Genomic DNA, 13,770 nt, shown 5'->3' with positions numbered 1-13,770 from the left:
CCAAGATTCCTGATATTATCCTATACTCCCAATATATCAAATCCTATTTCCATGCCAGGCAGAGCAGGCAGTTCTCCCTCCTTCCACACCAGGGGAAGGTCTCCTTTCTACACCTCTGAGCTTTGCTATCGAGTAGTATTTTCTTAGGACAGGCTTGGAACGAAATCAGAATCCCCTCCCTGAAGCCCACACCAACATCCTGCTGCTGCTCTGCACCTTGCTAAGGAGGGGAGGAGCAAAGCAGAGCCCAGGCATTGGGAAATCCCTCTCAGATGGCTGTGGCTGCCCAGTTCTTTGCTGCAGGCTGGACTGACCCGTCCCTGTCAGCTCAGGGAACATGTTCCTTGAAGGATGATTTAATAGAAACACAATTTTTCTCCCGGGTCAGCAGAATAGGTTGAGGGTGACCGACAATTTTGTGTCCAGAGGGAGCTTTGAAGCTTGTCCAGGAGGCCCAGCTTCACATTTAATGCAGAATATAAACAAGTGGTGGATGCCACCAGGCACAGCCACTGCCCAGCCTGTGTGCTGCTCTCCAGCTGTGCCCAAACAGCTGTGCCCACACTCCAGAGTGTCTGTTCACAGCTGCCATTGGTGAGCAAAGACAATTTTTGGGTGAGAGTGACCGTAAAACTCATCCAGCCCCACCCCCTGCCATGGGCAGGGACACCTTCCACTATCCCAGGTTTCTCCAGGCCCCATCCACCCTGGCCTTGGACACTCCCAGGGATGGGCCATATCCCTGCCATCCATTCAGTTACTGATTCTGTTTGTTGGAGGCAAAGGGAAAACATGAAATATCTGATGATTTTTGCAATTCCTTCCCAGTAACTCTCAGAGCTGCCTGGGACATGGAATCCCATGGGATTTCCTGACATTCCAAAAATAGCAAATGACTCACAAATAACACCCAAAATCATCAGCTTTCCTGCAAGCTGAAGCTCAAAAAAGACCTCTTCACTTGGGTCAGCTGAAATGTTTTAAAAGAGTTGATTAAATAGATGGTTCAATGGTTGAATAGGTGGTTAAATAAATGGTTAATAAATGGTTGAATAGCTGGTTTAAAATAGTTTTTGTAATTGAGACTTTTTGAAATTCATCCTGTTCAATTAGGAAAAGCAGATAATTTTGCTCAGAAAATATTGAAATACAATATCTTTATCATTTCACACTACATTGTAGCTAATGTGATTGAAAAATCTAATTGAAAATGTCCCTCTCCCTTGAACAGTTTTCGTTTCAATAATTGGTATTTACTCCATGGAAAAGAATTAATGGAAAACCTTCACATGGATCCAATTAGATTCCTACTAGAAAGGGGCAAGTAAACCTTTCTAATTTTATAACAATAAATACTGTGATTTGAGTTTGGAATGTAGCTCATATCCAGATGGGTAAATGTGTATATATGTACAGATCCCAGATCATGGAATATTATCTATGGAAGCTGCTCCCCTGGTCAGGAATATTTCACATCCAAAACTGAGCAGAGAGAGAAATAGCCTAAAATTGCCAAGCATTTTGTCTTAAGAGCTTTAATGTGGGATTTAGAAATTTCACATTTAGGTTTCTGGGCTGAGTCTGAGCAGAAAAGTTTAAATCTTTTAAGTTTTGGGTGTTTAATGATGTTTGGTCACCAGTTGACCCCTGGCTATTGCAGGATGACACTTTGATTTTGGCCAGGCTTAAAAGGAGTTGGATAAACCCCAACAGTTTCTTTTTAAAAAACAGAAACTTCGGGTTTTTTTGGAAAAGCTCCACAGTTCCTACTGGAGATAGAAAGTGCAAGCTTTGAGGTTTTTGTAGCAGAATTATTTCTGCTACAGAAATAGTAATAATGCTGCAGCTGAGCATTATTACTATTCTTCTTCTTATTATTAACTATTTTACTTCCTTCAGTTCATTCATTTGCAAAACCCTTTCACTGTTTTACAGATCTCAACCATAAGCATTAATTTTTTATTTCAAAATTGAGATTATTCTGAAATTTTATTAAAAATTAAATCAAATATCTAACAGACTTGGTTTCCTACTTTGAATTTTCTGGGCTACCAGACCTAACTCTTAGGAAACCAGGTTTTCACCCAGCCCTTGAGATCTCTGATGAGCGCAGGAGGGGGGAAAAAAAAATCCCATGAAGTGAAATCCAAGGAGAGAGAGCAAAATAAAAGTCCCAAAATAATGTTCTTTTTCCCCTTTCCATTCACTCAGTCACCTGAGAGCAACAGATCACCCTGCAGGAGGAGGAAATGCAGTTCTCACTCTAAAAAATAAAATTAGTTACTTTCTTTTGAAACTTTATAGGCTTTATTGTAAACAGCTGGTGACAAATTGATTTTAAAAATTCTTAAAAAAAAGAAAAAGGCCTGTCAGGAAGCACTGAAGTCAGCTGGAATATTTCCCCCCTGATAACAGAGAATTATCCATTTTGCTGTGGTTCTGCCTAACTGTGTCCTGTAAGGAAACAGCCCCAGTTGTTCAATAAATAATCATGTTGCAGAATTTAAAATAAGAAACCAGATTATTAAAGTTACAAATCTTTGTGGTCTCTATATCTTTAATAAAACATTTATCTATTAATAATGGATATTGTTTCTGCCCGGCTCGTGCAAAAAAAAACCCCAAAAAGTCCCTAAAATAAATGACCATTGGAAAATTGCCAATATTTCTTTCTCTTCCTCAGCCAAGGCTGACAAAAACACAGTTACATTGATAAACTGTTCATCATTTACAAAGGTTTAAAAATTTTAACAGCTTGATGCAAACTGAGCAGTGGATGTTTAGCCTGGGAGGCATCGACAGCTCTGAGTAATCTGGAATCAAAGTTATAACTGCACGGTGGTTAATGGGGCAGCAGGGCTGGGAGGGGCACAGTGCACACGGAAATACAGCAGGGAAATTCAATGTACAGCACTCCAGGACACCTCAGGGCACGTGGGCCTGGAGTGTTTGTTAGCTGGAGTGATCCTCATGGAATAATAATGGCTTAGCAAGAGGCTGATGGGAATTTGTGAGTGGCAGGATAAATAAAAATATGGATATGTGTGAGGTGGGCATGTAGGTGTGTGTGAGCATATACTTACATGTATTTTTTTATATATATATATAAATATAAATATATAAATATATAAATATATAAATATATAAATATATATATTAAAATAAAATAAAAATAAATATATATAGAATATATATTTATATTCTTATGTATTTTATATTCTTATATATAATTATATGTAATTTAATGTATTTTAAATAATTTTTGTATAATTATATGTAATATATGTAATTATATATAATTTTTATTTTTATATGAAATTTATATATTTTTTACTGTATCTTGGATCTCAGGGAAAGGTTCTTCCCCCAGAGGGTGGTTGGCACTGACCAGGCTCCCTAGGGCAGTGGGCACAGCCCCAAGGCTGCCAGAGCTCCAGGAGGGTTTGGACAATGCTCTGAGGGACAGGGTGGGATTGTTGGGGTGTCTGTGCAGGGCCAGGAGCTGGACTGGATGATCCCTGTGGGTCCCTTCCAGCTCAGGATGTTCTGGGATTCTGTGATCCTGCTCAGTCCTCCCACTGTCCCCTTGGCAGTGCCCTCTGGGGAAGGACCTCACCTTATGGCTCGTGTGACTTCCCAGGCAACAATGGGGGAGAAATGCAGGTTTTTGGGGGGTTGTGTGCACACAGAGGGCTGCAAATCCTGCAGTGCCCAGGCCATTGAACAGCAAACTGAAGAAAATCAAATGTCTTCATCAAGGCAACCAAGAGAGCTGGGAACTGCTCCGAGATGTCCTCACACCCCCACCTCCTCCTCCTCCAGAGCCCTGAAGGGACATTTGGGAGCAGGGCCATGCTGTCACATCACACAGCACTGGAATGCTCCCTGTGAGGCTTCAGGTTCTTCTTCCACCACTCCAGAATTCCATTATTCATGGGATGAAGATGTGATGGATAATTTGCCCTCCTCTGGAGCTCTCCTCTGACAGAGGTCACTCCCTGCACACCCCAGTGCAGAGCAGGGCCCAGTGTGCCCATCCAGCTGGAGGGACTGGCTGTATCCTCCTGTTGTTCCTTACTTCCAGTGAGGAGGAAGGGCTGTTGGAGGGACCTGTGGATGATCATTGCAGATGGTCACCAGCCCTGTGCTCCAAACAGCAGCATGACCCAAAGGAGAACATTTCCCATGTGTTTTGTTTTCTTCTCTCAGAAAAATAGGAATAGGGAAAAGCTTTTTTTTTTTTTTTTTAGGAAATGTTCAAGAGTTGGTTTTGAAATGCTAAACACCACCAGCTCCATCAGCTGCTCCTCATCAGCCTTTGCTCCAGACCCTTCCCCAGCTCCATGGAGAAAAGGAGGCACAGGGGGGACCATCTCACTCTCTACAACTCCCTGACAGGAGGGTGGAGCCAGGGGGATTTGGGATCTTCTCCCGGGTAAACAGGAAGAGAATGAGAGGGAATGGCCCCAAATTGAGCCAGGGAAGGTTTAGATGGTGTTCTTCTCTCCTTATCCCTAATCTAAAGCTTCCAGAGGTGAGGTTTTGTGAGTGCCCAGCACTGTGCTGTCCTCGGAGCACTGCCGGAGCCTGGCGTGGCTGGGAGGGCAGGAGGCTCCAGTAACACAGTCCTCTTCCCAGTGGGACCAGTGCAGCCCCTGTGCCACTGCCACGATGTTCTTTCTGGGGGGCCACATCACATCATCAAGGTACCTATGCCTGGTTTCACTGCAGGAACCTCATCAGCTACTGACTGATTAAAAACCAGCGAAATGCAAACACCCAGAGGAGAACATCTGGAGGAAAACTAACTCAGAGATGTGTGCTCATTAGGTTTCACACCCACCCTGGCAGCTCTGCACTGTTCCCTTTCCACACCTGAGCCTTTTCCCAGGGCTCTGGCTGTACTTTTATTCAGAGCAGCACCTATTTCACACCCTCATCTCCGATGGCAGTTGCTGTGTTAACAGTTGTGGGTGGCAGAGGATGACCATGAGGGATGAACTGTAAGTTCTGGAGGTTGATCTCATGGGCAGATTCATGTTTGCAGCACAGCAGGAAATTCCTGGGGACATCTAATGCTGCAGTGCCTGGCAGCTCCTGGCTTTTCCTTCCACAGCACTTGCCTGGGCAGTAGAAATGTCCATCTCCTGGGGCTCAGAGCCTGGCATGGTCCAGACACAACACAAACTGAGGAATAATAATGAAACAATGTCAAACATGCATTTACTGCTGCTGCAGGTGGCTCTGGGACACTCCAGATTATCCACAATTCCATTAAGAATGCAGCCTGTGGAATCAGCCTGAAGCAGGGCACGCGTATGGGGGCAGGAATATTTTTAGATGCTGTAATTGGGACTTAAGAACATTTGCTTTAAATGTCTTCATCCAGATGTTCAAAATAACAAAGCCAAGCTGCTGAGCCTGTGTGGGTGTCAGAGTCAATCCCAGCTGAGGTGTCATTAAGCTGTTGGGCCCCTCCTGTGACAACATCCCAGTGACAGCTGGGAAATGGTTAATGACAAATTATTGTCTCTAACACACCGAGGCTGAAATTGTCTCTGCAGCAGAAGGAATGAGAGCAGTGGGTTCCTGCCCTCTGCATGAGGCCAGAAAACCACAGAGGAAAGTTGGTGTGGCTCCTTTGGGAGCAAACCTGGTAAATTCATCTTTTTCCCTCAAGACATTATGTCCCTAAAAGGTGTCACACAGAGCTGGAAAGCATTTGGTGACAACTGCAGAGCACACGGTGCATGAGGCAGCAGACAGTGCAGAGCAGGATGGAGAACAGCTGTGGAAAGGGAGCTGGCAGAGCCAGGGCAGTGCTGAGCCAAAATAATGTTTGTTGCTGCATAAACACCAGGGGAAAATTCAGGATGATAGCACAGATATGTAACTAAAGTTAGAGCACATCACGGAGTGTTGAAATGGAGCAACTTCGGGGGTTGGAACAAGATGATATTTAAGGTCCTTTCCAACCCGAACCCTTTTGATTCTGACTTCTTACATGGGCAGGACAAGGGGAAATGGTTTTGAACTAAAAGAGGAGAGATTTAGATGTTTGGAAGAAATCCTTCCCTGTGAGGGTGGGGAGGCCCTGGCACAGGTTGCCCAGAGAAGCTGTGGCTGCCCCATCCCTGGAAGTGTCCAAGGCCAGGTTGGATGGGGCTTGGAGCAACCTGGGCTAGTGGAAGGTGTCCCTGCCCATGGCAGGGGGTTGAAATGAATGATCTGTAAGGTCTCTTCCAACCCAAACCATTCCATAATTCCATGATTCTATGAAATAAGCATTAGAAACTGAGGAATTAAATTTAAATGTAAAGAAAACAGAGAAACCTGTCACATCCAGATCACTAAGGACTGTAATCCTCAGGAAGTTCCCTGTATGGGGGCACAGAATTATGGTGATGTTCATCTTTCCAGTTTGAAAGAAGCTGGTTTTGTTTCTGGTTTCAGCTTTTACTAATTCCCTCTCAGGTGGTAGATGGGCAGACACTGCTGGGAATGCTGTGAGCAGGAAACCCATGAGTTCAGTTTTCAGTTCTGTCTTCCTTGGCTCTCCTCTCCTAGCCTGGGGGATGCTTACAAGCTCAGAAATCATTTTTACCTTGAAATGGTTCATTTAAAAATTAACACAGTTGTAACTAAGTTTGAAAGAATTCAATTAGAAGCACTGTGCAAGAAATGTGAAGTCAGTGCACGCCTATAATGTTATGGTGAGATATTTTATGTTCTTAAATTAATTTTTTTAATTAAATTTACCTTTTAAACATTATTTTTGCTTCTACAGTGTCATCTAGATGTTTTACTCTGCTGGGGAGGAATAGAGAGAACAAACAAATCAACTCTTGTGCATAAACACACAAACACACATTTCCCTCTTGGGTTTATCCTGTTCAATTGCTTTGGCCCATTGGGGAGTTTTTTTGAAATGTGCTTAAGGTTCACCTTTACAGGGAAAATACGGCAATGAAATATCCTTTCTCAGAACATTTGCCACTGCTTCAGGTGCTGAGAGGGGCTGAGATCACCCCCTGACATGATGGATTCCCCTTCCCCAGCTCAGCTGCTCCCCATGAACGTGGTGGTTCCTCAGAGGGTCTATTCCTGATCAGCTTTTGCTGAATGCAGATATTGTGGGGATAAGGAGTGTTATTAGTGCTAGAAACAAAGGAAAACCCTCAGCTGAGTGGGTTCTAAGGTGCTGGTGAGGTTTCCCATGCAGGACAGCTGAGGGGGCAACACCATTAAGGAAGGGGTTGTTACCAAAGTTATCCAGTTTCTCCAGGTCCCAACCATGTGAGCAAGGGAGGTTCATCAAGGAGTTAACAGATAGACTTGTAAATCCACAGAAATTCCAGCTGTCACTGCAGGAGGTGAGTGATAATTAGCGAGAGGATGTCCTTATCCTTTCTGGAAAAGGAGCTTATCCCTGGCCATGGGCAGAGAAGCCCCTCCACAAAGGACTGGGTGTCCTGGGCAGCAGAGGGGTGCTGGGGCAGCTGGAGCTGAGGGTGGGGCAGCCTAGGGCTGAGCAGTGTGTCATTGGGGTTTGGAGCCACCAGGAAGGGGGACCCAAGGGGCTCATCCTGCCCTTTCTGCACACGGGGCCACTTCCAACCCTCTTCTGTTGCTGCAGAGTAGGGGAAAGTCAGCCCTGAAGGAGCAACAGGAGGGTTGTCCGTGTGTGTGCAGGTGAGCTTTGCCTGGCCAGTGTGTGCAGGGTGATCCCAGGTGAGTGGGACAGGGGGCTGGAGACTCCTGAACTGACAGGAATTTGTACAGTGGATCTGCAGGAGGAGAAAACACCAGAGGTGTTTTTTTTTTAACATGAGTGCATGAGGATCATGGACTCATAGAATGGTTTAGGTTGGAAGGGACCTTAAGGTTCATCTCATTCCAACCCTCCTGCCTGGGGCAGGGACACCTTCCACTAGCCCAGGTTGCTCCAAGCCCTGTCCAACCTGGCCTTGGACACTCCCAGGGATGGGAGCTGGTTTCTATGGATAACTCTGAGGGCTGACTCTTATGATCCTCCTCACCTTCTCTCTAGCACTTGCTGTCTATGCTGCTCCAAGTCCTGCTGGTTCTTCTCCCTTTCCTATCACACATAATTTCCCTCCTTGTCTCTCCCATTACAGAAGCCCCCACAATTCCCAGGTTTTTATTCAAGACCTCTGAGCAGGCTGGTGCTGCTCCAGTGGGTTGTAGGAGAAGGCAACTCATCCCACCAAAGGGCAACTCTTGTTTGCTGAGCACCAGTGTAACTAGGACTCCCAGCATGTCACACCTGCTGGACTAGAAGCCAGACCTCAGGGATTTCCCATCTGCTCTAAGTTCATAAAGCGGGTGTACAGTGGGAAAGGGTTGTGTATTGGTTTGATGATACTGAAAATGCCTTGCTGTGGCCCTGCACACCCCAGCTGTCCCCACTTCCATGAACCACTGCAGATCCATCAGTGCAACACATCCAACAGCAGCACTTTGCCAAGGTCAGTGGGCAGGGTGGGTCTTTCACAGAATCACAGAGTGGTTTGGGTTGGAAGGGACCTTAAAGATCATTTATTTCAACCCTCTGCCATGGGCAGGGACACCTTCCACTAGCTCAGGTTGCTCCAAGTCCCATCCAACCTGGCCTTGGACACTTCCAGGGATGGGGCAGCCACAGCTTCTCTGGGCAACCTGTGCCAGGGCCTCCCCACCCTCCCAGGGAAGAATTTCCTCCTGATATCCAATCTAAATAGGAAACATTGAACTTTACAGAGCTCCAAACAAAGTTGTAATGGGATAATACTGTGTAAATGGAGTAGTTGTGTTGCCAACTCCAAAACATTCCTTCCCTCTGTGTTTCCCTTGTGAGTGAATCACCCCAGGCCAGGTCTGTTGGGGGCAGTTTGGCAGCAGATTTGCAGCTCTTGGCTTTTCTCACCCCAAATCACCACCTTCCCCTTTCCCTTTTAAGAGGCTTAAATGTCTCACTTTTAAGTTCTCTTTACAGGGCTTCTGTAAACATGTGAAACAGCAGCTCAGGGCATCTGCTTATGAGCAGAACATCACAGGAACATCAACAAAGAGAACTTCTTTTCACCTGTATGAGGCAAATATGGCCCAGGGCCCACCATGGACATGCCCTGCCTGTTAAGGAGTGGTTTAGCTTGTCTTCATCACTGGGATTACCATCCTAGGGCAGATTTTGTGCTGTCCATGAAACCAGACAGTTCATACTCCCCTCCTACCCTCACCTTGTTGGCTCTGTGCTCTTTGAGGCATAAAGACCTTGGCACTAAATTGGACACCATTTAATTTCTTCATAGAGAGGAGGTCACGGACACCTTCCATAAATCCTTCATCTCCTGTTGCTATCATTTTGTTCCCTCTTCCTCCCTCCATCCTCTCCTGACTCTTGGAGGGGTCAGAGCTGGAGTCTGGTGTGGTTCAGCAGCTGTTTTGTGGCTCCTCCATGCAGACGGCTCGTGGTAATTTGGTATTGCAGCCACAGCCCAGCTCCAACTCTGAATTCTAGGAAGCAAATTTTGCCCAAAAAAGGGAATCAATAAGCTTCCCTGTGCATGTTCTTGCTGTTAACAAAACCATCACATAAGCAGTTCTGCAAATCTCTGCTCAGATATTGCTCCTAAGATCTGAGCTGCACAGAATTCCAGGGAATCAGCACAAAGAGGCCTTTTGTGCTGGAACTCTCCAGCCCCTTTCACAGCTCTAGGTTGGCTTTGCTTTGCTGAAAGATCGGGGGACACTCAGGGTGGGGGGAGCAATTGGAGGGCAGGGCACGTGGAGGGGAAACTTTGGAGGAGAGCAGGGCTGTGCTGCCTGCATTAGGAATTCAGAAAGCAGGGAAAGAACCAGGAATTTGGCTGCTGAAATGAGAGGATCAGCTTGCAGTGGGGTCACTTGGTGGAAAGGAAAATAAGGCAGGAAAAATAAGGATCTGGGGAGCAGGAAAATAAGGGTCTGGGGAGGTCTGTGCAGGGTTTGGAGGGGCAGAGTGGGAGCAGGCTGGGTTGTACCTCTGCTGAATGCTGAAATAAGCAGAATTCAGTGCCTGTCCTCCATGTGTCTGCCCCCAGGAATGCAAACTGCAGCTTCTCCAAAGCAGATTTTCTGTGTATGAATTATTTTGATAGGTTTTTTGATTGAAAAAGTAACTTAAGAAGAATTGCAGAAGAGAAAGCAAAGGCTAGTTTACATTGCAGGCTGCAGTAAAAAAGACTGATAGAGGATGTCACCCAAAAAAAAAAATCAGAAAAGGGGAAACACTTCTAAAAAGCCAATAGTTTTTCATAAAATCTTTCATGTTCTACTAAAGGCCATTTTTCAACCAAATGATTCTTTGCCTTGCCCTAGGCTTGAAAAATGTTAAGCAGCATCTCCCAAGGCCACGCTGCAGGACTGGGATGGAAGGGGAGCCTTTTGCTGAAGGGGCTCCCTTCAGTCCCAAGGGCTGGGCCTTGGTCATTTTTGGGATATTTCATGCTCTCAGTCCTTGCTTTTAAGGTCAGTTTTGCCCCTGAATTTTTTAGTCCTATTCCTACATGTCTGTGTTGTTCTTATGAGGTGGATGGTTGTGCTGGAAGGATCCTGGGCTTAGTGGCATCTCTCCAGATGGGCATCCCATGTTGGATTGCCACGCTGGATTTTTCATGGAGTGATAGGACAAGAGGGAATGGCCCTAAGATGAAGGAGGGTAGGGTTAGATTTGATATCTCTTAGGAAGAAATGGCTACTGGGGAGAAATCCTTCCCTGTGAAGGTGGTGAGGCCCTGGCACAGGCTGCCCAGAGAAGCTGTGGCTGCCCCATCCCTGGAAGTGTCCAAGGCCAGGTTGGACGGGGCTTGGAGCAACCTGGGCTAGTGGAAGGTGTCCCTGCCCATGGCAGGGGGTGGAATGAGATCATCCTTAAGGTCCCTTCCAACCCAAAGCATTCTGTGATTCCACAATTCTGTGGTTTCCCCACTCCAGGTCACACCAGGGTGTCTGTGGGTGAGACTGGGGGCTGCAGCCCCTGCACAAACAGCCATCACCCAGCTCAAGGGGTGGTTTGGGCCCCCAGGCTGGAAAAGGACAACCCTTGTAGATGCTGTGGCTGAAGAGGAATCAACCCTGAATCTGCCATGAGTCTGCTCCCAGAGGAGTTTGTTTGCTGGTGCAACCCCAAGGGTGATGCACCCCTGGTACCACAGAGTGCAGGGACACCTTCCACTAGCCCAGGTCACTCCAAACCCTGTCCAACCTGGCCTTGGACACTTCCAGGGATCCAGGGGCAGCCACAGCTTCTCTGGGCAACCGGTACCAGGGCCTCCCCACCCTCACAGGGAAGAAATTCCTTTTATTATCTACTATCTAATCTAAACAGGAAATCTGTGCTTTACAGAAATCTGAACTAAGTTGGTTTCTCCCCAGAGCTGTGTCCATGCTGGATGTTGTGACAGGCTGAGCGCAGATAAACCCTCCTGGCACTGAGTGGGGACAGCCTGGGCTTTGGGAGCAGAGGGAGCAGCCTGAGGCTGAGCCCCCACTGGCTGTGGCTGCACTGGGGGGAGTGTGCTGCCTCCCTGCCCCCCATCCCTGAGTGCCTGTTCTCACAGAACCCTGGATCCACACTCCAGGGCAGCTCTGAGGATGGTGCTGCTTTTGCTGTCTCCACTTACTGGCCCCTGGATCTGCTGCTGCCCTTCAGAGGAGGCTGAACTGTCTCGCCAGACCTCTGAGAAATGGGCTTTAGTGCAATGCCAACTTGTTTACACCCCCACCCCGAGCTAGGCATCATGTGCTTTTCAGTCTGGCTGTCTGGAGAGATCTGCAGTGAAGTTGGGAATTGCTCCATTACTGAAACTGTGGTTGAAAATGAAGTTATTTTTCTAATGGGCCAAATATATACATCAAAATGTTACGGAAAAGACCCAGCGACTGCACTGTAAAATGACTTGGCAGGATCTATTTGCTTGCTATCACATTTGCTTGCTGCCTGATTTACTGCCAGTCTGGGTTTTATTGCTGGAATGAAAGACTTGTAGCCAAAGGTTTGCTGGTTATCCCTGCAGGTTGCTGTCCTGCAGGGATACCCCCCAGCTGGACCCCGGGGTGGGACAAGGGAAGGACCAACCTTCAAGTAAATAATGGGTTTGCAACCTCAGTGCTCATTTCTTGGTCTCTTTGAGAGATGCCTTTTGGACAAGGTGGCTGAAGTGGCTTCAGAGGTGGCACTTTTTGGATGGTAAACAATGGAATTGTGTCCAGGTAGGATGCTGTGACCAATGGGCAGTTCTTGTGCTCACACACACATCTTATCTAGACTATTTTATTGAGGACTTTTCGTTCCCAAACTGCATGTTTGAGTTTGTAGTATATTTTCACATGGGAATTTCAATGGGATTACAATTTCTCTCTTCTTCCTCAGCACCCTAAACCTTTGTGACCCGGGTTTGGAGGCCAGGCTGTCCCTCAGCCACCAGCAGAGCATCCCAGGGCTCTGCTTAGGCTCTCCCTCACTCTCCTGGTCTTCCAGCCTGTTCTTTCCACTGATTCTGTGTCCATCCATGTCCCGTGAGCCATCCCACCTCTCTGATCACCTCTGGTCTCACAGACCTCAAACTCCTCCTGGCTGGATTGGATTGGGAAGGACATTCCTTTTACAAGGTGGGTCTAATAACCAAACCTCCCATTAATGCCTCTCTGTGACTTAGCTCAGGTCTCAGCTCTCACTCAGTGTGTCCACTCAGGACACTTCCCAGCTGGAATTTCTGGAAGAAGAGCCCTTCTGCTCTGCCACACAACCAGCTCTTCCCCTTGGTCTTTCCCTATCCCTGGTGGCTCCTGCCCATCCCGTGGCTCTTTGCTCTCCTGTCGTGCTCAGTGACCTTTTCAGACACCAGCTGTGCACTGGCAAATGAGATGGAAGGACACTTTCAGGTCTCTCAAGCAGGAATTAGTGCTGAAAGCCCCTATTTCTGATTGTCCTTCCCTTTGGACAGCCACGTTTCTCCTGTGCTCTCATGGAAACACAGCCCAAGAAAACCAGAGTCCATTCCTTGTGTTCTGTGTTCCACACTCCCTTTCTCGCTGCCAGAGGCTCCTCCTTTCAGTGGACTGATGTCTCCTGTGCCATCAGAAATAAGGATGAGCCAAACACATCCCAAGCACTGCAGTCACCTGCTCCTTCCTGGCATTTTGCAGGGACTGTGGGACACAAGGACACCAGGAGCTCTCTTTGTGTCCTTCAGACTGGGTAAGATGAACTCCCTGCTCGTTGTTCTGTCACTGAATTCTGTCATTGATCTTTTCAGTGGGATCCCTGAGATTCCTGCAAGATGTTTCACAGCATGGTGGGAATGTACAGAGGGGAATAACCCCAGATTTGGTGGCGTAGTGGCCAATGCCATGATTTCCTGGGATCACTGTGCCAGCTGACCCTGGCAGCTCTTTCCAAGCTTGTCAATCTGTCTCCATTGGCTTAGTCTGTGTGTTTGTGCCTCTCTGCTTTATTTACATTATTCAGAGCTAAACTCAGTGACAAGCAGGGTCGTGGTACAGCAAAGCTTCAGTGGTTTGAACTCTGATTGACAGTGATCCCTGTCAAACATGAAGGTTGGAGAACATTGTCTGTCTGCCAGACATCACCCACTTGGCCTAAGCCAGAGGTATCTCTGAACCATCTACCTGCTCCAAACAAGTGCTTCCTGTATATTCATCAGCCAATTAGCTTTACAAATTGCTGGGATGACACTGATGTGTTTGATGGGCTCAGTAAAATCAGAT

This window comes from Corapipo altera, unplaced genomic scaffold (assembly GCF_003945725.1).
Source record: "Corapipo altera isolate COAL_440 unplaced genomic scaffold, ASM394572v1 110, whole genome shotgun sequence".
NCBI classification, from domain to species: domain Eukaryota; kingdom Metazoa; phylum Chordata; class Aves; order Passeriformes; family Pipridae; genus Corapipo; species Corapipo altera.
The sequence above is the reverse complement of the archived record's forward strand: the minus strand, read 5'-3'. Positions refer to the sequence as shown.